Here is a 24,599-nt window from a genome sequence, read left to right as displayed (position 1 = left end):
TCTTCGAAAATGACACTCATTCCCGTCGCAAATGAATAGTTTCAGAGATATATATATCTATATCCTACGGTAATGGGGGACCCCCAGTGGGAACTCGGGGTTTTGGGTGGGGAAAACATACTGAGGAAACGATATATAATGATAAAACAAGCCTTTTCTTCTCTATACATTACCTTCTTGGATGTATAATAAACGGAGGAAAAGACAAAACAGTCTAACTGGATAAACTTTGGAGGCGCCGTTCCAAAGGCTATGTCTCATAAAAGATTACGGTAACCAGAGCTGCCGACATGTGATGTAAATCAAATGTTAGCGTAACATGCTAACATTAGCAGTGTTTTTCATTTAAATTTTCTCATTCTACTTGCCGGTTGTAGTCGTTCCCGTTCGTTCGTTTGTACATAGCAGGTTTCGACCTGCACAAAAATCCCGCCTCCCTGCGCAGAGACTCTTCATCCACCAATAGGATTTCTTCCTCTCTAATCGTGAAATGTAACTATCCGTCTTCTCCGCCAGCTCTGTTCAAGTCTATTACTTGATCAGTTATGTAATACCCTCGTATACATATTACGTTTGACCCCAGTATTACTCGTTTTATTATCGGGTACCTAATAAAATCACCTCATTTTATATACCCATCAAATGATTTATCATACACTCCATTTTATCTTTCTATTTTACTTTTATACATTTTGTTATTACCTTGTCACTCCCAGATTTCACAAATACTTGCTCTGGACAAGTTTCCCATTCTGGTTCATTCATGTATACTCTCTAGACTCCGTTGCTTTTCCGTTAACCAATCACGAACCCATACGTATGGAAAGTGTGCACAGGGGGGTTAATATTTCCCTAGCCCCACCTTCTATCAAACCCTTTTCCGTGGAAACCTTTGCACAAGTCAGGTCTTTGTTAGTTCAAGTGACGACTTTTTGCGTATTTTACGATCGAAGTTTTAGAAAATTGTAACGACTTCATTAATCCATACTTGAAAATATTTTGGTGAATTCCAAAGTTGATAATCTTCTTAAATCTCATAATGTAATATACCAACTTTTACCGTGTTCCAAGTGCATTACTAAACTAAGGCAAAGCAGTTAAGACGCCACAGACTCAGAGTACAACACCCCAGTGACCCACAAGTTACGTCGTCACGGTCATAAAAGTACAGTGTCATTAATTTCTTTAACTTTAATGTAATAGATTCTACTATATTTTGTTAGAGTGCGAAGCTCAACATTACCCATTGCCAGCGCATACGATGTTTGTTTTATTTTCCTGTAATCGTAAGCGAAGATGTTGATAATGTTAGCGTAACATTACTAATGTTAGCGTGCGCAGCTCAACATTACCGCTTGCCAGTACATACGAGCTTGATGTTTTATTTTCATGCGACCGAAGCAAGCTAATGGCGGAACAAGAACCATTATATATATAGTTATCATAATAGTGCTAACGTTATCGTAACGTAAGTGAAGTGATACGGATTAACATGATATATATAAAGGGCATTATATTCGATTTGTGACCTAGGAACTTCTAGGTTAAGTTAGGTGGGTTTATTAGGTTCTGTACTCTTTTAGTACTTTTTAATATATTGTGTAAAGGGTATATGAAAAAAAATCTTTAAAATACACGGTAATATTACCGTACCATTGCTAACGTTAGCAATGCCACCGTAACGTTGGTAATGCTGTGTATCATTGGTAACATATTAACGTTCTCAGCACATACGTGAGTGAAGTGACACGGAATTTGGACGTCATTATGTTTTAACATTTTAACAAAATATATATAATAAAAGACATATTTAAACATTTTAACAGAAAATATGTTTTCCTGTAGAAAAATGTTATTTTTATTAATAAAATAAATTTTTGAATATACTTACCCGATAATCATGTAGCTGTCAACTCCGTTGCCCGACAGAATTCTATGGAGGGATACGCCAGCTATCACAATACTAGAAGGGGGTGTACTTACCAGCGCCACCTGTGGCCAGGTACTCAAGTACTTCTTGTTGACACCTCAATTATTCCTCGGTCCACTGGTTCTCTCTGGGGAGGAAAGGGAGGGTCGATTAAATCATGATTATCGGGTAAGTATATTCAAAAATTTATTTTATTAATAAAAATAACATTTTTCAATATTAAACTTACCCGATAATCATGTAGCTGATTCACACCCAGGGAGGTGGGTGAAAACCAGTGTACATGATTAAAGGATAGCTAAGTATCCCAAATTTCATATAACAGTTATCTCAAATAACAATGAAATAATAAGTACCTGGTAAGGAAGTCGAATAGAACCGTTACTCTGCCTTTTATTTAAAGTTCGTCTTCCTTACTGAGCGCAGCGTTCCTCTTGGAGGCTGAATCAACCCAAAGGTGCCAAAGTACAAGGGGTTGCAACCCTACTAAAGGACCTCTACCAAACCTTTAACCCAGGCGCTTCTCAAGAATGAATAGACCACCCGCCAAATCCAAGGATGCGGAAGGCTTCTTAGCCTACCGTAACAACCATAAAAACAACAATAAAAGTATTCAAGATTGATTGATTGATTGAAAGTTTTCTGGCATCCTGACATCTAAGGTCATTGACGCCGATATCATTTACTGTATATGAAAATTAAAAGAAAATTCGATTAAAACCATAAAAATTAAGAAGTCATTAAAATAGTTAAATAGTTTTCAGAAGACCTGCTTCTGAAATAAATCTAAAAATTCCGCTCGCATAGTAAGACACATCATGTCCAAGAATCTTGGCAAGGATAAACCTGCCATCCTCACCTTGAGCCTCAAACAGATATCTATTTCTTAAGTTAGTAAAATTAGGGCATTCGGTCAACAAATGCCTCACTGTTAAAGGTACTAAGCAGTCCTCGCAATACGGTTGGTGTTGGCCCTTCAGCAGAAACTCGTGTGTCAACCGTGTGTGACCAATACGGAGACGACAAAGAGTCGTCTCCCATTTTCGGGGAATCATGTTATACCTCCAAGGTGATATGATATTTGTTACTTCCCTCATTTTATTGCCGTCTTGACTGTCCCAGTGCTGTTGCCATTTATCACAAACCAATTTCTTGATGTAAGGTAGGAGATCGTTACATGGAATGGGATACCTCCTTGGTAACAACTCGGATGCCGCATTCTTCGCCAGTATATCTGCCTTCTCATTCCCAGACACACCTACATGTGCTGGAACCCAACAAAATCGAACAGTTATACCTTTCCGTCCAATAATAAAAAGCCATTCTAAAATCTTTAAAACTAGAGGGTTACTAGAATTAAAAACTTCTAAAGCTTGAAGAACACTCCTTGCATCACTAAAAATTGTAAAATTACCCTCCTTTTCCAAAGCTATTTTCTCAATAGCGGTTAATATGCCATACAGTTCGGCAGTAAATATGGAAGCTGTTAGAGGAAGTGCACCTCTACAATTAAAATCATTACTATGTACTCCAAATCCAACGCCAGCATCAGATTTGGAGCCATCAGTATATATAAAAGTCGATCCCCTATGTTCTTCGACATGTTCCATAAAAAGAGACCTGGATTCTAAGTCAGTCATATTCTTCTTAACTCCAATAAAGTATTTACAAAAAGATATGTCAGGTAATTTCCATGGAGGCGTTGATGATACCTTGAATGGAAGTACCTTATTTCTAATTATATCCAGACTATTTAAAAATCGTTTCACCCGAAAGCCATAAGGTTGAGGAGATTTTGGGTGCAACTCAAAGTATGATGCGTGTCTTACAAGGCTTGCAGTCTGAAAGGCTAGAGAGCTAGGGAGTCTTTGCAATCTAAACCAATACCGAAGAATGGAAGACATTCGGTAAAGGTCTAGAGGTAACTCTCCAGCATCAACAAGGAGACTTGGGATAGGCGAGGTTTTAAAAGCTCCAGTAGATAATCTAATACCTGCATGATGTATCGAGTCTAATATTTTTAACCGGCTTGGGGTGGCTGAAGAATATACCTCACAACCATAACTAATTTTGGAAAAAATCAAGGCCTTGTATAATTTTAAAATAGTATTGCGGTCTGCCCCCCATGATGTATGGGACAATACTTTTAAGATATTCAGAGCTTCAACACATTTAGCTTTTAGCGCTTTTAGGTGAGAAACCCATGTAAGTCTACAGTCAAATATCAAACCTAAAAATTTGGTTTCCGATACACATGGTATCCGTTGACCTTTAATGTATATATCCGGGTCTGGATGTACTCCCCGGATACGACAAAAATGGACAATGGTAGTTTTACTTGTCGAGAACTTAAATCCATTCATGTCAGCCCACTGGATAATTTTATCAATAGAGAGTTGGATTTTTCTCTCAACCATTGCCATTCTAGTGCCAGCAAATGATATTGAGAGATCATCCACAAATAGTGTTGAGAGAACATCCTGGGGAATGGCTGAGGATATCCCATTAATTGCTAGTGCAAAAAGGGTTACACTCAGCACACTACCCTGAGGAACTCCTTCTTCCTGGCACTTACTCTCTGATAGAGTTTCCCCCACTCTCACTTGAAAAACTCTACGTGAAAGAAATGCCTGAATAAATAGTGGCAGCTCTCCTCTCAATCCCAATTCATGAATGGTTTTAAGAATACCATATCTCCATGTGGTATCATATGCCTTTTCAAGGTCAAAAAATACTGTAACATGGTGCTGTTTGGAAGCAAAGGCTTCACAAATAGAAGACTCAAGTCGTATCAACACATCAGTCGTTGAGTGCATTTTTCGGAATCCACATTGAATCGGTGATAAAATACCTTTCTTTTCAAGGTACCATATCAGCCTTGCATTGACCATCTTCTCCATAATTTTACATAAACAAGATGTCAATGCAATAGGACGATAGTTTGCTGCTAAAAACTTGTCTTTACCGGGTTTTAAAAAGGCTAAAATAATGGCTAGTTCCCAAACACTTGGGTAACTATGATCATGCCATATTCTATTAATAATGCTTAAAATAAATAGCTTTGTATTAAAATGTACATGTTTAATCATTGCATATGGAATTCCATCGGGTCCAGGGGCTGTATCGTTGCAATGAGCAAGTGCGGAATCAAATTCTCTTTCAGTGAAAGGAGAATTATACGACTCTTCCCTTCTTGTTGCAAAATTTAAAATTTTATTTTCTTCAGTGCTCCTATACTGGTGACCAGGGGCTCCTTCACACTTGCTGGATACATTTGAAAAATGATTAGCCAAGGCATTGCTAACTTCATTTGCTTCAGTTACATACTGGCCATTCACCTTCAACACTGGTGGTGGGTTGGGGGTGAATTTGCCAGCTATCTTTTTTACTTTCCTCCACACAGAAGATGGTGGTGTTCTACTGTTAATGGAGGAAACAAAAGACATCCATGACTGGCGCCTTGCTTCTTTCATGGCACGACGGAACTGTGCTCTACATTTCTTGTACATAATTAAATTCTCATCAGTTCGGAGTCTACGCAATCGTGTTAGAGATCTTCTTGTGGCTCTGTGGAGTGCAGTTAGTTCTGAAGACCACCACGGGACTGGTCGTCGTTTGAATAACCCTGTTGTTTTGGGAATTGAATTGACTCCTGCTGTATGAAGAGTTCCATTCAGCAGGTCTATAGCATCATCAATACTTTCAAACTGTTCTGCTCTCCCTTCGATTTCACTTAGCTCGGAAAATTTAACCCAGTCTGCCTTGTCTAGATTCCAACGTGGCGATCTTTGCAAAGGTGGACCCTTGTTGGTGTTTATAATGATTGGTGCATGATCACTAGTATGCCAATCATCTAATGTCCTCCAATCAAAATCAAGAAGGCAGTTAGAGCTTGCAATTGAAAGGTCAATGCATGACAAAGTACCTGTCTGAACATGAAAGTGTGTGGGCTCTCCTGTATTAAGGAGCCCCACATCCTCATTCTCCACAATTGATGAGATAATATTGCCCCTTGTGTTGGCCAAAACATCACCCCATAAAGGATGTCTACCATTCATATCTCCCAGTAAGAGAAAAGGTTGAGGGAGTTGTTGAATAACTTCTGCTAAATCATCATATAAAATATCATCATTTGGAGGTAAGTACAGAGAGCATATTGTATATTTTCTCCCTATATCAATTTGTACAACAACTGCCTGCAGGGTTGTACGTATAGACATGGGTATTTGGGGAACATCTCGACGAATGTACATGAGACTTCCGCCATGGCTCCCTGCTTGTTGATTATATGGTGTTCTATAGCTAACATACTCTCGAGGACTAGGAGTGTTAGAATCAAGCATACTTTCCTGTAGACATACTATTATGGGGGAATGCTCATGAATTAGGAGCTTAAGTTCTTCATATTTCGCCCTCAAACCCTGACAGTTCCATTGCAAAATGGAGGAGAAAACTATGGATTATTTCTGGAAGACGTCTTGGGTGAGGTCTTCCCATTAGCAGTTTTTAATCTAACATTATTACTTGTAGGTTTCTTCAGAGATGGTCTTGTTATGTTGGGTTTTACGTTGGAGTTTTTCTTTGTATCTTTTTTATATATTTGTTGAGGGGGATGGTGGACCTCAACTTGAATTTCTGATTTATTTAAATTGTCTTCTGGTTGATCGCCAACATCAACAGACAAAACATCATATTTATTTGATGTCATAATTCTAGTATTTCTTATGGAAGGGGGTGAGAGAGATGGAGGTCTCTCTCTTTTACGATTAATAGGTTGCAGGTTACCAGGTTTTTGTACCTTCCCCACTACAGGTACACCTGATAACTTGGTGTCAGGTGGAATCTCCATTAAATCAGGCAAGGATATGGCCTGGGAGAGGTTAGTACTATCCTTTGTAATGGGGGACAAAGGTTTGATAGTGGTGGGCAATGTCTTTTTGTTGATACTCAATGATAAATCTTTAGGAGGAGATGTTCTTGTCTTATGCAGCACTTTATCAATAGATTGTGAATTCCTTTTTCGAGAACTACCTACAGTAGTAGGTGGGTGAGATGATTCCCGAGGAACTTTTTCTCCTGTTTTTAATGTTTTTGCATAAGTATTAGATTTATTTAATAATCTCTTGGCATGCCCCACGCTTACATGTTCAATAATTGATTTATTGAGGGCAGCCTCTTCTAACTTATAAAACTGGCAGCTCCTATCATTGGATTTATGATTAGAGTTGCAGTTTAAGCATCTTGCCTCAAGTGTACAATCCCCATGGTAAATTTTGGAGCAAGTATTACAAATTTTTTCATTATTGCAAACTTTGGAAGGATGTCCAAATTTAAAGCAATTATAACATTGCAGTGGCTTCTGCTTAAAAGGTTGAACTCTGATCCTTTCGTTTTCTATGTCTATGTGGAAAGGTACATCAGCATCCTGGAAAGTAAGAACAATCATTGATGTTCCAGGTACTTTATGTACTTTCCACACTGATAGGGGACACATGGCCAATATCTCCTCTTCAGTAAATTCATACAGATCCCTATTAAAAACCACTCCCCTTCCATAGCTAAAGTTTAGATGGGGTTTGATGTCCAATTTTATATCATCATTTACTGTCTTCAAATTAGACAGTATAACAGACTGTGTGTATGACTTGGCCTTTATCAAGAAACTTTTCTTCCCGAATCGAGATATATCTCCAGGTGCGATCGTACCTACCTTCCTCTGAAGAAATTTGCATATCTTGAAATAATTTTCCGTACCTCCCACAGATTGAGCAAGAAGCCACATTGGTGGTTTTGGCTTTCTTTGGGATGGTATATCTGCCTCTATATCTTTATCAGCCCAGTCTGCTGGTCTGTAGACATCCAGATCTTTAGGTGCCCCATCACAAAGAGCACCCTTAACACTCATATTACCTACTTTAATATCAACAATGTTACAGCTTGCATTAAATGCTTCCTCATGACAATTAAATGATAACCAAGATTCCCAATTATCATCTTGAAGTTTCATTCTAATTTCTTTTATTGATCCGTAACACTCAAATATTTTATGTAGCTCATCATAATTAGCTTCTAAAGGGATTTGGGTAACGTGCAGGACTTTCAGTTTTCCTGTGTTGCCCAAATTACCCTTTTTCAGAATGTTTAAAGAACAGTCCTTTTTAGTTCCTAGGTCGTCAACGGAGTTTTCTTTAAATGAATTGCCAGAGGTCGTCAACAGTGCCGGGGGCGAGTCAGCATATCCAGGGGAGGTGGGGTCATTTTCACAAGAATCCATCATAAAAAAGAAGAGAGAAGAGTGATTTTTTGAAGTTTGATTTACCTGCTTGAGAACATTAAGGCATCACATGTTGGGAAGGAAATTTACACTCTCCACTACCGGCACAGTGAGAGTATACTTCCCAGATGGTCCACTCCATACCCTACCCGAAGGATAGCATCAAAACAGATATAGAGGCACAGGTGTAAGCTGAACCCGCCTGTTAGGACTGAGACCAAGAAACTATGGAATCATCCTCCCCATATCTGTAATGACGGGCTTCCGGCCAGAAGCCGAGAGTCCTACCCCAAGCATTGGATCCCCCTGGATTCCGAAGACCCAACACTTGGAATAGTTCCGCCAAAAAGGTCCAAACCATCTTCGGGATGGCTGAGATCATCCTATACACTCACATATAGCTTTGAGCACAAACGCCTCCCAACCGCGACACCTTTCACATTCATCAAAGCAGGCAGCAATACCGGATGCAGAAACATCCGCCCAAGTGGCAATAACAGATGTAGAAACATCCATGCCATAAAGATAAAAAAAAAATAATAAACAAACATATATATGTAAAAATATACACATATACATATGGAAAATTTTACTCATAGGGTTGGGACAGCATCATGAAAGAAAGTTTATAATATTAGGAGAAGGTTGAAGCAATATAAAGAGGAAGAAAAAGATAAGAAAGAGAGAAATTTAGATTCGAACTGGGGGAGCAATTTCCCCAAGTTCGAGAGCCCTCTTGCCCGTCACCAAGATTCAGCATGGGAATGAAATGCCGTGCTGAAGCTCAATGACTTCATCAAGGCATTCTCTCGTTAAGAGGGAAAGTATTCAAGAGAAAGGTTAAAAAGGTTATGGGATTATGGGAATGTAGTGGCTGAGCCCTCACCTACTACTGCACTCGCTGCTACGAATGGTCCCAGGGTGTAGCAGTTCTCGTAAAGAGACTGGACATCTTTCAGATAAAATGATGCAAACACTGACTTGCTCCTCCAATAGGTTGCATCCATAATGCTCTGCAGAGAACGGTTTTTATTAAAGGCCAACGAAGTAGCTACAGCTCTTACTTCGTGGGTCCTTACCTTCAGCAATGCAAGGTCTTCCTCTTTTAAGTGAGAATGTGCTTCTCTGATCAGAAGCCTTATATAGTACGAAAGCCCATTCTTGGACATGGGTCTCGAGGGTTTCTTGATGGCACACCATAAGGCTTCTGACTGTCCTCGAATAGGTTTAGACCTCTTCAGATAATATTTGAGAGCTCTGACAGGGCAAAGAACTCTCTCTAGTTCGTTACCTACCATGTTGGAGAGGCTAGGTATTTCGAACGATCTAGGCCAAGGACGTGAAGGAAGCTCGTTCTTTGCTAGGAATCCAAGCTGAAAAGAACATGTAGCTGATTCGGTTGTGAAACCAATGTTCTTGCTGAAGGCATGAACCTCACTGACTCTCTTAGCTGTTGCAAGGCAAACGAGAAAAGCAGTCTTGAGGGTAAGATCCTTGAAGGAAGCTGACTGGAGAGGTTCGAACCTAGATGTCATAAGGAACCTTAAGACTACGTCCAGATTCCAGCCTGGAGTGGAAGGACGACGTTCTTTAGACGTCTCAAAAGACTTGAGAATGTCTTGAAGGTCCTTGTTGGAAGACAGGTCCAAACCCCTGTGGCGGAGGACTGAGGCCAACATGCTCCTATACCCTTTAATCGTAGATGTTGAAAGGGATCTCTCATTCCTAAGATGAAGAAGGAAGTCAGCTATTTGGATCACAGAGGTATTGGTAGAGGATATTGAATTGGCTCTACACCAGCTTCGGAAGACCTCCCACTTAGACTGGTAGACTCTACGAGTGGAAATTCTTCTAGCTCTGGCAATCGCACTGGCTGCCTCCTTCGAAAAGCCTCTAGCTCTAGCGAATCTTTCGACAGTCTGAAGGCAGTCAGTCGAAGAGCGTGGAGGTTTGGGTGCAACCTGTCTACGTGTGGTTGACGTAGAAGGTCCACTCTTAGAGGTAGAGTCCTGGGGAAGTCGACTAGCCATTGACGTACCTCTGTGTACCATTCTCTTGCAGGCCAAAGGGGAGCAACCAGCGTCAGCCGTGTCCCTTCGTGCGAGACGAATTTCTGCAGAACTTTGTTTATAATCTTGAACGGAGGGAATGCGTACAGGTCGAGATGGGACCAGTTCAGAAGAAAAGCATCTACATGAACCGCTGCAGGGTCTGGAACAGGGGAACAATAAAGCGGAAGTCTCTTGGTGATGGAGGTGGCAAACAGGTCTATGGTAGGTTGACCCCACAACGTCCAAAGTCTGTTGCACACACTCTTGTGGAGGGTCCATTCCGTGGGAATGACCTGATTCCTTCTGCTGAGGCGATCCGCTGAAACATTCATATCGCCCTGGATGAACCTCGTGACCAGAGTGAGGTTTAGACCTCTTGACCAAATGAGGAGGTCCCTTGCGATCTCGTAAAGGCTCCTCGAATGGGTCCCTCCTTGCTTGGAGATGTAAGCCAAGGCTGTGGTGTTGTCTGAATTCACCTCCACCACTTTGCCTAGCAGGAGGGACTTGAAGTTCAACAGGGCAAGATGGACTGCTAACAGTTCCTTGCAATTGATGTGGAGTAATCCTTGTTCCTTGTTCCACACTCCTGAGCATTCCCGTCCGTCCAAGGTCGCACCCCAGCCCGAGTCCGATGCATCCGAGAAGAGATGAAGATGGGGGGTCTGGATGGCCAATGATAGACCCTCCTTGAGAAGAAGATTGTGCTTCCACCACCGGAGAGTGGTCTTCATCTCTTGGTTGATAGGGATAGAGACTGCTTCTAGAGTCGAGCCCTTGTCCCAATGAGCTGCAAGATGGAATTGAAGAGGGCGGAGGTGGAGTCTCCCCAGCTCGACAAACAGGGCCAGAGATGAGAGGGTCCCTGTGAGACTCATCCACTGTCTCACTGAGCAATTGCTCCTCTTCAGCATGCTCATGATGCACTGTAGGGCTTGGTTTATCCTGGGGGCCGATGGAAAAGCCCGAAAAACCCGACTCTGAATCTCCATTCCCAGGTACACAATGGATTGGGAGGGAATGAGTTGAGATTTCTCTATATTGACTAATAGACCTAGGTCTCTGATTAGATCTAAAGTCCAAGAGAGGTTCTCCAGACAACGACGACTCGTGGAGGCTCTCAACAGCCAGTCGTCTAGGTAGAGGGAGGCTCTGATGTTCGATAAGTGCAGGAATTTCGCTACATTCCTCATCAGATGAGTAAAGACCATAGGAGCTGTGCTTAGGCCAAAACACAGGGCTTGGAACTGATAGACAACCTTTCCGAAAACGAATCTCAGGAAAGGTTGGGAGTCTGGATGAATGGGAACGTGAAAGTATGCATCTTTCAAGTCCAACGAGACCATCCAGTCCTCCTGTCTGACCGCTGCTAAGACCGACTTGGTCGTCTCCATGTGAACGTCTGCTTGGTGACATACTCGTTGAGAGAGCTGACGTCCAGCACCGGTCTCCAACCTCCTGTCTTTTTGGCCACAAGAAAGAGACGGTTGTAGAAGCCCGGGGATTGATGGTCCCGGACTATAACCACTGCCTTCTTCTGCACAAGTAGCGACACCTCCTGTTGCAATGCTAGCCTCTTGTCCTCTTCTTTGTAGTTGGGAGAGAGGTTGATGGGCGATGTGGTCAGAGGCGGTTTGAGGCAGAATGGAATCCTGTAACCGTACCTCAGCCAACTGACAGACTGTGCGTCTGCACCTCTCTTCTCCCAGGCTTGCCAGAAGATCTTGAGCCTGGCTCCTACTGTTGTCTGGAGAATCTGAGAGTCAGTGCTTTCCCTTAGATGTCCTAGGTCCTTTCTTAGACTTGCCCCTGTGAGAGTCTGGACGGGAGCTTCCTCGGCTGGGGGCTCTACCACGAAAGGGCGGTATGAACCTAGTGGCCGGGGTATCAGCCACTGGAGAGCGATAAGTCTTGGGGACAGAGGTGGTAACCTTAGACTTACGAGCCGATGAGGCTACAAGATCGTGCGTGTCCTTCTGTATCAGGGCAGCCGACAAGTCCTTAACTAGCTCCTCGGGAAAGAGGAACTTTGAGAGTGGAGCAAAAAGGAGCTGTGACCGCTGGCACGGTGTAATGCTGGCTGAGAGGAAGGAACACAGTTGTTCCCTTTTCTTCAACACCCCTGATACAAATAACGACGCTAGCTCACCCGATCCATCCCTGATAGCCTTATCCATGCAGGACATAATTAACATGGCAGAGTCTTTGTCCGCAGGAGATGTTTTCTTGCTGAGGGCTCCCAGGCACCAGTCGAGAAAGTTGAACATTTCGAAAGCTCTGAACAACCCTTTCAGAAGATGATCCAGGTCTGAGAAGGTCCAACAAACCTTCGAGCGTCTCATCGCAGTCCTCCTAGGCGAGTCCACCAGACTTGAGAAGTCAGCCTGGGCAGAGGCAGGAACTCCCAAGCCTGGTGCTTCCCCTGTGGCATACCAAACGCAACCTTTCGATGCGAGCTTCGTTGGAGGGAACATGAAGGAAGTCTTGCCCAGGTGTTGTTTAGACTGAAGCCACTCCCCTAAGGTCCTTAAGGCCCTCTTGGAGGATCTAGCTAGGACAAGCTTAGTATAGCTCGACTTAGCTTGTTGCACGCCTAGCGAAAACTCAGATGGAGGAGAGCGGGGAACAGCAGAGACGAAGTGGTCAGGGTAAAGCTCCCTGAGTAGAGCCAAGACCTTTCTAAAATCAACAGACAATGGAGAAAGCTTAGACTCCTCCACGTCTGATGAGGGATCAAGATGTGCCTCCTCATCATCCGACACTTCATCAGCAGAAGGTAGCGAAGCAAAAGGACCAGAATGCTGAACCGCAGAGTCAGAACGGGTAGGAACAACAACAGAGGTTTCCTCAACTTGAGGGAAAACCTGAGGTTCAGACTGCATAGGTTGAACAACAGTCGGAGCAGAAGGCAGGTGCAAGGGTGAAGGAGGTTGACTCCTAGCAAGAGTTGCACCCAAGGATTGCACCAGCTGAGCGGAGGACGGAGGCGGAGTAGTCCGTTCCTGTTCCTGAGAGATGAGTGGAGCATGAGAAGGTTGAGGCTGCGCAGAACAAGGTAAAGTTCTAGCAAGCTGAGGCTCCTGAGGCGCAAGTGCATGGTGTAGATGAGCTTGCCTAGATGAGGGTTGAACTCGGTGCAGCGCTGGTTGAGCAGACAGACTCACGGAGGGGAGAGGTTGTTGTACCCCAACCGAGAGTTGCACCACTGGTGGAGCAGCAAGGGGAGGAGGAGGAAGAGTGTAACTCTCCTGATCCCCAAGCAAGGGTTGCCTTAAAGAAGGCTGAGGCTGAACAACACTGTGAACAGCAAACTCCGAAAGTGGTTCAACATCGTACGCCTGGCAGATGGTGCTGCGACCAGGCGGAGCAGGTGCAGGCTGGGCGAGCACAGGCGGAGCAGGTGCAGGCTGGGCGAGCACAGGTGCAGCGAGAACAGGTGGAGGGAGTGCAGGAGGTGCAACACCCTCAGTCCGACATTCACGCATCAAGTCCGAAAGCTGAACTTGCATGGACTGAAGCAGGGTCCACTTGGGGTCGGCAGAAGCGATAAAAGACTGAGGTAAAGTCACAGTCGGGGTCTGTATAGGCAGAACCTTACTCCTCTTGGGCGGAGTACAGTCGACCGATGACAGAGGCGAGTCGGAGCTGAGCCAATGACTGCAACCTGGCTGAGCACTCGCTGACTGAACTCTACGTTTAAGCGGTCTCGAGACCTGAGACCAACGTTTCTTCCCTGCATGAAGATCAGCGGACGAGAAGACGGGCTCAATCGTCTGCAGGTGGGAGTGACGGTCTAAGGAAGACACGCCCGCAACCACCGAGGATAATTCTGTGCGCCTAACAAGGCCTGTCGAACCCTTAAGCCCTTCGACATTGCTTCTCCCCTGGGCATGGGAGCTTGCAAGAGGTCCCGGACTGGGAGGACGACTGGCTCGCACAGAAAAATCCTCACGCACCACACTGGCACCACTAGCACTTGGCACTGCACAGACACTAGCACTCGTCACAGCACTGGCACTATTTCCACCCACTGCACTCTTGACCTTCAGTTCTTTAACCTCGGCCATCAGAGACTTATGGTCACTTACCACTGATTCTACTTTATCTCCTAAAGCCTGAATAGCACGCAAAACAGTTGACATATCAGGCGGAGGGCACACAGTAGGTTCGGGGGTAGCCACTACAGGGGTAGGAAAAGGTAGGGGATCATGAGGTGAGGAAAACATAGAAGAGTGAGAAGAACTTCTCCTAGCTCTAGTTCTCTCTAACTTGGATGAATATTTTAAAAGACGTACAAAAACCAATTCCGAAAGTCCGGCGCACTCCTCACACCGATTTTCTAATAGACAGGGCCTGTCCCTACAGTCAGAACAAGCGGTGTGAGGATCTACCGAGACCTTCGGAATACGCCTATTGCAAGACCTACATCGTCTATGGGAGGGAGCTTGCGAAACGTCAGACATCTTGTTTCAAAGAGTAAGTCAAAGGGTGATCCAAAAAACAAGCAAAAAATCATTAACCGTTAATCAGAGTTTATATAAAAGCTAACTAGCTAATATAAAAAGGATTCCAGTATGCGACAGCCGTTAATCTAAGAGAATACTTCACCAAATATCCATGAATAAACTCGAAGACCATGAGCGTATCCCAGAACGTCTAGCCGGAAGCACGACAGAGGAATAATTGAGGAGGTGTAAACAACAAATGATTGAGTACCTGGCCACAGGTGGCGCTGGTAAGTACACCCCCTTCTAGTATTGTGATAGCTGGCGTATCCCTCCATAGAATTCTGTCGGGCAACGGAGTTGACAGCTACATGATTATCGGGTAAGTTTAATATTGAAAATAAGGTGATTTAACCAGTTTTCACCTTCATTTCATCCGTAATAACAGCAACCAGTTCGGCTAATTAAAGTTAGTCAAATTGATTGTTCTGTTGGTTTGCAGTTGATATGAAGGTCAAATTCAATCAAATCACGTTATTTACTACAGGAAAACATATTTGCTGTTCGAAATCAGAATCTGTACTACAGTAAAACTTTACCAATATTTCCCCCCCCTACGTATAGGCTCCACCTATACCAATAGGATTTCTTCTTCTCTAGCCGTCAAAATCAACTATTCAACTTTGCCCATTTATTCAAGTGTATGACTTGAACCAGTACAGCTATTACCATCCCTTTTATGTAATACCCTCGTATACAGATAACGGAGCCTTTGTAGCGTGACAGCCAGATCCCGTAGAAAACGGGAATATTCTGAACTGTGGCCGTCGTTCTAAAAACGATTTTGGCGGGAGAAGCTAACTTAAAAAACCCACCTAACCTATGCTAAAAGCCGTATCCTTTCCCAGGGGGCTGCGCCCCTAAGGACACCCCCCCCCCTTACACAACATGTTTAAGATCCGTTGACCATTTCCAAACGTTTTAATTCTATACAAGATAACAGTCGGAGCGATAAGCAAATTAGGACGATTGGCCGTAGCGCTCCAAACTACCCCAGATAACAATGATTGGACAAGTAATAAGTTTAGTTCTGTCCCAACGAACTTGATTCACTCACGAAAACCTGGCGAAGCTACCTTAAGCTTGTACCGACCCCATAAGCTACCGGCACCATTAGCCTAGACTACGTCCCAAACATAGGCTTCGATTATGATGGCCAATAGATTCTACTAGGAAACAAAAACTTTCTTACGCTTAGTGGACTCATAACCCACATTACCGTTATTAAAAATATTACGTTATGTTGACGAATGTTTAAAAGTCAACCTTGGCCCTACGCATGGGATATAAACAGATCTATTTCACCAAAACACTGCTAAATATATCTCATAAAAAGTAATAATCACATACCTTGACCTTTAACGAGTATCTACGTCACTTCTGGAAGTTAAATATGGGCTTGTTTAGATCACTGTGAGATTTTTCACTAGATTTTTAAGGACTGAACGTGAAGGCACGTGGCGGGAGATTTAACTCTTGCAACACACGGATGACGAGCGCCATGTTGCCACATTTCTTTTCATATAAATTCGATAGCTATATATTTGCCCAGTTTAGTACAGTATATGGATACTGAAATGAAATAAACTACTGTAGAAAATATTGTTCTAATAATCCTACATATAAAGGAATATTGTAGACGTTTATGGATTATATTTTGGTAATAGAAATGAGTAGATTTGGTTCATTTTACAGATTTCTTTACACATTTCTTTTCATATAACCAATTCGATACTAATATATTTAACAAGTTTAGTACAGTATATGGATACTGAATTGAAATAAACTACTGTTGAAAATGTTCCACTAATAATCCTACATATAAAGGAATATTGTAGAAGTTTATGGATTATATTTTGGTAATAAAAATGAGTAGATTTGGTTCATTTTAAAGATTTTAAGTTTTCTTGATTTTGTAAATAAATTCATAAAACTTCTGTAGATTTGGTTCATTTTGAGGTTAAAATTCCAGAATTTGAGACTTATGGATCATATTTTGGTAATAAAAATGAGTAGATTTTATTCATTTTAAAGATTTTAAGAGTTTTCTTAAAGTTGTAAATAAATTCATAAAAATTCTGTAGATTTGGTTCATTTTGAGGTTAAAATTCCAGATTATGAGACATTGAAACAATCTGTAGAAATCCTTTTAATCTGTAGAGTATATAGTCTTTGCTGTAGATGTGACAACACTGTCACGAACGAGCAAAAGACCAACGCAATGCGGCATCCCTTATTTTTAACGTTGTTTACATTATTTTTTGTTCTCAAAGTTAAAACCACTGACTGTATTTTAAAGTTTTACGACTGAACCAATTATCTTTTATTCCTCGTTTTATTATTTGAATGCCTTTTTAATACTGAAAATGTATAAAGAGAAAATTAATATGGAGCCGAACGTCAAATTAATAAAATTATTCAGGATTACATTTTACAGTTCCACTGACTGTATTTTAAAGTTTTACGACTGATCCAATTATTTTTTTATTCCTTGTTTTATTATTTGAATGCCTTTTAATACTGAAAATTTATAAAGAGAAAAAAATATGGAGCCGAACGTCAAATTGATAAAATTATTCAGGATTACATTTTAAAGTTTTACGACTGATCTAATTATTTGTTATTGCTTATTTTGTTATTAGAATGTCTTTTTTTTAATTAAAATGTATAAAGAGCAAAGGGAGAGCCGAACAGCATATTGAAAAAAAAAATTAATAACAATCGCAATTGCAAAATAGTTTTTAAAATGAGGCCGTTAAAGAGGCGCTGAAAACCATCGTCTATATAATTCCACTGAAAATATATCGTCGATATTAGCATTCCATAATGAGTTATCAGAAACATTATGGTAATTATAATTGATATATTATATTAGGACCATGGTAACCATACGAAAATGGAAATGAGCGTCGAACGCAAATGATGGCTTTTTTTCTTGTAATAAGACTAAAACTTGCGATGCACACCCATGTGAATTCTTACCTAAGACTTATTTTACATTATTTTATTCGTAGTGGTTATCGGAATATCTAACAATGTTTGAAAATATTGAGGTGGGTATTATAAAGGAAAAAGAAATGAAAGAGCTAATATGAAAGGAATGTTGTAACTACAGCTTATGGGGGTTTATAGGCGAAACATAAATATAGCCAGATAAGAATAGAATTAAGTATATGAAGGTTATAGTTTTTCATGGCATGGCATCAGATGATAAACGGTTAGTTTCTATTCAACAAAATTTACAGTATATGAGCTCAGCAGCTGAAGACCACACAGGAGAACAAGACTTGAAACAAGGTGGGATAAAAGAATTAAAATATTTCCCCATGATAGATTGGTCATTGCAAATGCTAAGAGACTTCCTTAATAAAATATTTTTCATGCAATTGAGAAAGAAACGGCTAGAACTTATTTAAAATTGCATCTCCAATAACTTTCCATACATTTGTTACCTTTGTAATACTAGGCTACTCGAATTTTGATGACATCGTTTCCTATATTTATTATTTATGAATTATATATTCTCATTATCATCATGACACCACTCTCTTGGATATCATTTCATTGTAAAAGCTGGTTCAGAGAGTCAATAGTTTTGCTTTGGGCAATATTACAGTGATAATAATGATTAGGCTACTCAGGAACTCTTATACAACGCAACTCCTCGACACTTTTTGCATAAAATATGTTATATGTTTCCCTTCCTCGGAATTGCAAGTTTTCTACCATTGTACCTTACTTCTCTTATAAAAGAAACAATGATATCGATCAGTAGTCCCCATCTAAAAACCTGCCAATATGAAGCAATGACACACACACACACACACACATATATATATATATATATATATATATATATATATATATATATATATATATATATATATATATATATATATATATATATATATATATATATGTGTGTGTGTGTGTGTGTGTGAAAAAAAAATTCTAGAATTCTGTTATCATTATAGCCTACTCCAGTAATGCATTTGCAATATGGACAACAAAGAAGCATTTTCCTATTACCAATGTATAAGGAATGTTTCATGTCACAGGCATAGCTTCTCATTTGCATTCTTCCTCAGATTCATCGGCTCTACTTTAGGAATTTCGGCCACAGGGTCAGGCATTGGGAGCAGGAAGGCCATTCGTCGCAGAGATTCAACGAGGAAAACGTGTGGTTCCATTATGGCATAAAATATGCAAGACATTACACAGAAAGATTGATGAAAAGTAGTAAATGAGGGGACACTACAAAAGACCCTTAAGAAATGGCAAACTCTTTCCACCATAAATCAGCTACCATTAGTACCTTACTATTCTTTATTTTCATGAAACTCTGCTTATTCTTAATCTCCTGAGATTTATATAAACCTTTCAACCATCACATATTTTGTATCTGCAAATAATGTAATGTAGTATATTTTCAACTAGGAGAGTATAATCATACTAAATCACAATGAATGACAGTGTTGAAGTCTTTGGTTGTCCAGAGAGGACCTTATTAACCTGTTCAAATCCAGCAACATTTCTCAGAAAAAGAGAAAAAAGAAAAACACCACCTTGCAATACAACGGTCAAACAAAATAAATTGAGTAAACTAAGCAATTGGATCAAATAATTTTATTCCCTTACTTTAGTTCTGGATGAAGCGTGTCTTGTCCATATTCCTAATTCATTCAACCTTTCATAACTTTTTATTTTGTAGAATTCACTCTCCCGGTCGTATCTGTTTGGTTAAATCTTAATATCTATCTAACTTTGGATGAGTCAAATTTCAAAGGTTAAACGCTGCTTACTTTTTATAATACAGTAGCCTACCTTAGTTGGTTGAGAAAATCCACTCTCAAATGTTGTGCTGTGGAGTGTTAAAAGATAGCCATTGTTACTGATTCATTCACAAATACTTTGAGAATAAAATGTAGATGATGGTACAGTAGTGCTTTCCACCTTTAACTTTTCATTTATAATATAGGTTATGTATTACTTAGTTGTCAAACGGTCTATCTATATTCGGCGCATCCCCTTCAAATATAAATCCCAATTGACTACGTCCAAATGTCTAGTAAAGTTACCCCAGTATTCTTAAACATATTACAGTATAAAAATGATGTTATTTCCTAATCTCTGTATACACAATTCTCAGACTAAAGAAGCTATCCACAGGAAACATATCTGTTGGAGTTGACCATATTCGTGTCATTGAATTCCGCATCTTCGAGTTATAACTCGGACAGAAACGTTACTTGTTAATAGTCTGTTTTTTCTTGTAAGACAGAATAAAGCATTCTTGAGAGCCTTGAATACCATTTTGCCCTCAAAACATGAATGAGAGACTCCACACAGCTAACTAGTGTGTGTTTTTGGGCTCAAGCCATGACGTCCTAATGGAAGGTTCCTTTAGTAGCTTCCTATATATACCCTTCGGAAGCTACTAAAGGAACCTTCCATTAGGACGTCATGGCCATCTCACCCAAAAATAGATTTTTCGCTTCGCTCAAAATCCGTTTTAGATGCAGTATGAAATGTCTGAGTAGATCTTGTCAGTGTGTACTGTTGTTAGTAGTGGTCCACACGTGAAAAAAACCCAGGTCTTAACTGCTGCCACTCATAACCTTGTAACTGGAAATTTCCTGAGCTTGTTATCAACAGTCCAGGGCATTACTCTTGGAAGAAAGGAAAAAAAAAGATTTAGACCATCCATACTTCTAACATTGCATCCACTGTCTATGCCTTGCCTGAGGTCTGGTATCAGCGATCAGAAGGCATGTATTTCATTACAAACATGTCCACATTTTGCTTTATCCACTACTTCCACAGTTCTTGAGACACCAAGTTAGTTTGGAAGAACCCAATTTTTTTTTTTCTTTTAGCTCAGCCAATTGTCCAGGATGTTCAGCTTGTTTGGAATAGAGAGATTTAGCAACCTTACAATCCCAATCTCCATCCACTTAAGTAGTTGTTTTGCTCTCTGACTTCATACATGTTTGCTTCAGATATGTGCTAGGGCTGTGTATTTTGACTGCATAATCTGCTATCACCTTGCCTACCACATGCTGTATTACCTGAATGGGAGCTTTGTACACAGCTAGTAACTTCTGACAATTAATATGCATAAGCGATTCCTGATAGCTCCACTGACATGACAAATTTATCTCTCATTAGACCCTGATCTAAGGTTCAAGGGTGTGATTATAGAGATTTCTGGAATCAGAACCTTCATTTCAATGAGCCCTATTAGGCTGTGTAGATTGTCCTACCATTGAACCAGACACATTATACTCTGAACTTTTTTTTTTCTTTTTTAATTTAAAAGCTCTGTTCCAAGCGATTAGGTAGTGAATTTATAAAGGTCAGTCCCATTACAAGTGTCTCAAAAAGAAAAAAAAAAAATTTCCAGACCATTGTGCCCAGAGGTTTCATCTTTATGAGAGCTGTCTGAGGTTTTCCTGCCTTGAAAGCATCATGAAACTCCTTAGACAACTGTAATGTATAATCTTCTCTGTGGGAAAATCCCAAAAACGAAGCAACGCTATCCACATTCCCAAATGGGAAATCTGTTGAGGTGGGTATAGAACACACTTCCAGATTGACGGCATCTCCACAAGATCGAGAAGGTTCATGGGGAGTTTCCAAGGCCCGAACTGCTTATCCTTGGATGATTACACTAATGCGTAGTCTTCCATAAAGAACTAAATGTGAATGAACACTGGGGCAATATTTTTTGTAAATACTTGGGGAAAGGGTGATGTAGTCAAACTCAAGCAAAGGTTTAAAGGTTCCTCATGAATGGCAGAGGCAAGGGACAGTGACATTGCCCTAGAAATCAGGACAATGCCCTAGAGACACCGTATGTTATATGATCAGCGCCCAAGCCTCCTCTCCACCCAAGCTAGGACCAGGGAGGGCCAGGCAGTGGCTGCTGATGACTCAGCAGATAGACCTATAGGCTCCCCCAAACCCCCCAACCTTAGCTCACAAGGATGGTAAGTTTGCAGACACTAATGGCACTAACGAGTCTGAGCGGGACTCAAACCCCCGACTAGGAAACATCAGGCAGAGACGTTACCAATCAGGCCACAGCAACCATAAACCTTCAGCTATGTACCATCCACAGATACTTTCTTTCTAGGCAATGAACTGGGATGTGGGAATAAGCATGTCAAATCTATTTAGAACACCCAATCCTCTTTTTCATGGGTGATAGGACACAAGTAGATTTCATAAACCTTATTTCTTCAGAATTGACAGTTTATTGTCTCAATACATCCAGAACTGATTTCCACACTGGAACCTTACAGGACTATTAAAAAACTACTATAGAAAATAAGTGTTAGTTAGTTTACTTCTTCTATTACCTTAACAGTAACTTTTGAGTTTGGTGGAGGAATCAGAAAATCTACTGATAGGGAAGAAGGTACATGAAACAGTACACAATATCCTTCTCTTATTACAGATACAGTATAACTCAACATTCTGGGTGTAGATGATTGCAGACATGTTTGAAAGATGTCCTTCTTCTTCATACAAGGATAGGACGTAGCCAAGAGTTAGTAGTTTCATCTGTTAATCTCACAAAATCTTTATGATTTTTTTTTTCTAAAGAATATAAAGGGAGACGAAAGAACTCAGGAAATTCTCAACCATGAGGGTCATGGTCCACCATATATGTTTGAACTGCAACAGTCCTTAAGAATGAGAAGCATTCAAAGAGTGGGTTTTCAAGCTGAAGAGTTCTCGAATCTAACATAACCGACTTCAGCATCCAGCTCATAACCACTAAAACCCACCTCTTAGTTAGTGACAGTCAACTGATCTTTGCTAATACTAGTGAGCAAGTTTACATACGTATCTACAATTCACAAAACTATTGAAACAAAAATATTTTAAGATATAATTTGCAATTTATTTTGCAGTAATTAAAAAAATGTTGCAAACATAAGTTCTTATTCAGGAAACTTGCTCTTAAGTCATTACTGAAGTATAATAAATTTTAGATTTATAGTAATGGTATCAATGTGTCATTAGATGCTTAATCTACAATTCTCAAGGTCTTATCAACCCCTCCACCCCAAAAAAAAGGGACTACGACCATGGCATAAATCAATAGTGCCTCAGAGCATCAGACAGTTTTAATGAAAGACAGCTGTTTTCAACAGCTTCAGAGGTTTGAAGACGGATTTTGATAAAACAGTACATTACTGTACAGTATCTGATTATCAAGTCTCAGATCTGGTGGTAAAGGATGATACCGAGACCCTTTCCTTTGGCCAGACTCAGAGAACAGGAAATACATCTGTATTTTATGTTGACCAGGCTGACACGAGTCTTTTTAAAGTTTATAAATGACATATCTGTTTTTGACGTTGTTAATAGTTTATATATGACATGTCTGTTTTGACGTTGTTAATAGTTTATATATGACATGTCTATTTTGACGTTACTTTTTTTAGTATGATTTATTGTTAATTTGTTCTCTTCATTTATTTATTTCCTTTCCTCACTGGGCTATTTTTCCCTGTTGGAGACCCTGGGCTTATAGCATCTTGCTTTTCCAACTAGGGTTGTAGCTTGGATAGTAATAATAATAATAATAATAATATATATTACCTGGTTATGAGAACATGACTGATATTTACAAGATTATCTGAACTGGTACAGTAATGGGATATTGCTGTACAACTGCACCAACGTAAACCATAACTCCGTCTTGAGACAAGGAGAGATAAAAAGTGAGACAGATCCTGTATTATAAAGGTATGTCATCTGGACCAGGTTGACACTGAAATAGAATTTCAATTAGCAATTGCTTAACATCAAAATCTTCATTAGCATTCAAGAAACTAATACTTAATATTCAGTATTATTAGTTAGGCTTGTACCTTTATCAGTATCCTACTAAAGCTACAACAGTGTAAGTTCAGAAACATGATTAACGATCAGGAAAGCCTGCATGAAATATCTAAAACTTGAACCCACTTGGCCAAATTGACTTCTCTATTTTAAAGATCTAAATTTATATCACTGGCCCCGTCATCAACAAAGCCTGCGGAAGACGCTTCATCAACACCACTCAATGAAGACATCATGAAAGCACCACTTTCATTTGGTCAGATTTGCTAGTCCTACTTAAATGTCTTCTCGTTTTGAGCATCTCTTCTAGCCTAGGTTTTGCAGTAATTTAAGGTTTTCATTCATACTCTCATCAATTAGGTCTACACTTTAAGGGGAATGAATGACTTAGAAGCAATCTTTGTAACCACAACAGGACTTAGAAACAAAACTGCTAGGATCATTAGTACATGGGCTTAGCAGGCACAATGTAATTAACCAGGATTACAATCTTTATTGCCTTTTCCCCCAGAACATGTTTTCCTCCTCTTACTTCTTGCACCATGGCAGGTGGGTGCCAGTAGTGGTATTCAAGGAAGGGCCTGCTTACAAGGCATAAGAGAAATGAATTAAATTTTCTTCACTTTGAGGCTGTAACATTGGCACTTTAGGAACTAAAAACAATTAATTATTTGAAGATAAGGTTCTTGGAAATAATGTAGTATAATACTGTAAAGGTTAAGAATGAGAAACAACTATAAAGGCCATTTTTGTATTGCTCCGGCAGAAGAAAATGGACAAAATAGAAAAACATACTGGATGTGCCCATAAAAAAAATTAACATTATTCATAACTTCAATGTAACTCATACGATCTAATACCTCCATCTCTGAAGATATTTGTCGATCACGAAGGCAAATACTGTACATACATAAAGGGTTGGAAGACTAAAGAAAAAAAAATTCATGGACATGAGGCAAAATACATTGGCTGAAAATACAGGT

At 40.2% G+C, this 24,599-nt stretch overlaps 1 protein-coding gene across 1 annotated transcript in view; it reads right to left on the bottom strand.

Moving 5' to 3' along the window:
• LOC137624584 (regulator of chromosome condensation-like) overlaps positions 1–16,244 on the bottom strand; it is a 63,161-nt gene extending 46,917 nt beyond the window's left edge. The window contains exon 1 of the mRNA XM_068355525.1: positions 16,111–16,244. The gene's annotated coding sequence lies outside the window, so the exon portion shown is untranslated. The remainder of the gene's footprint in view (positions 1–16,110) is intronic.
• Positions 16,245–24,599: the final 8,355 nt, after the last annotated feature.

The sequence above is a fragment of the Palaemon carinicauda genome, chromosome 31, assembly GCF_036898095.1.
Source record: "Palaemon carinicauda isolate YSFRI2023 chromosome 31, ASM3689809v2, whole genome shotgun sequence".
Lineage (NCBI taxonomy): Eukaryota > Metazoa > Arthropoda > Malacostraca > Decapoda > Palaemonidae > Palaemon > Palaemon carinicauda.
The sequence above is the reverse complement of the archived record's forward strand: the minus strand, read 5'-3'. Positions and strand labels throughout refer to the sequence as shown.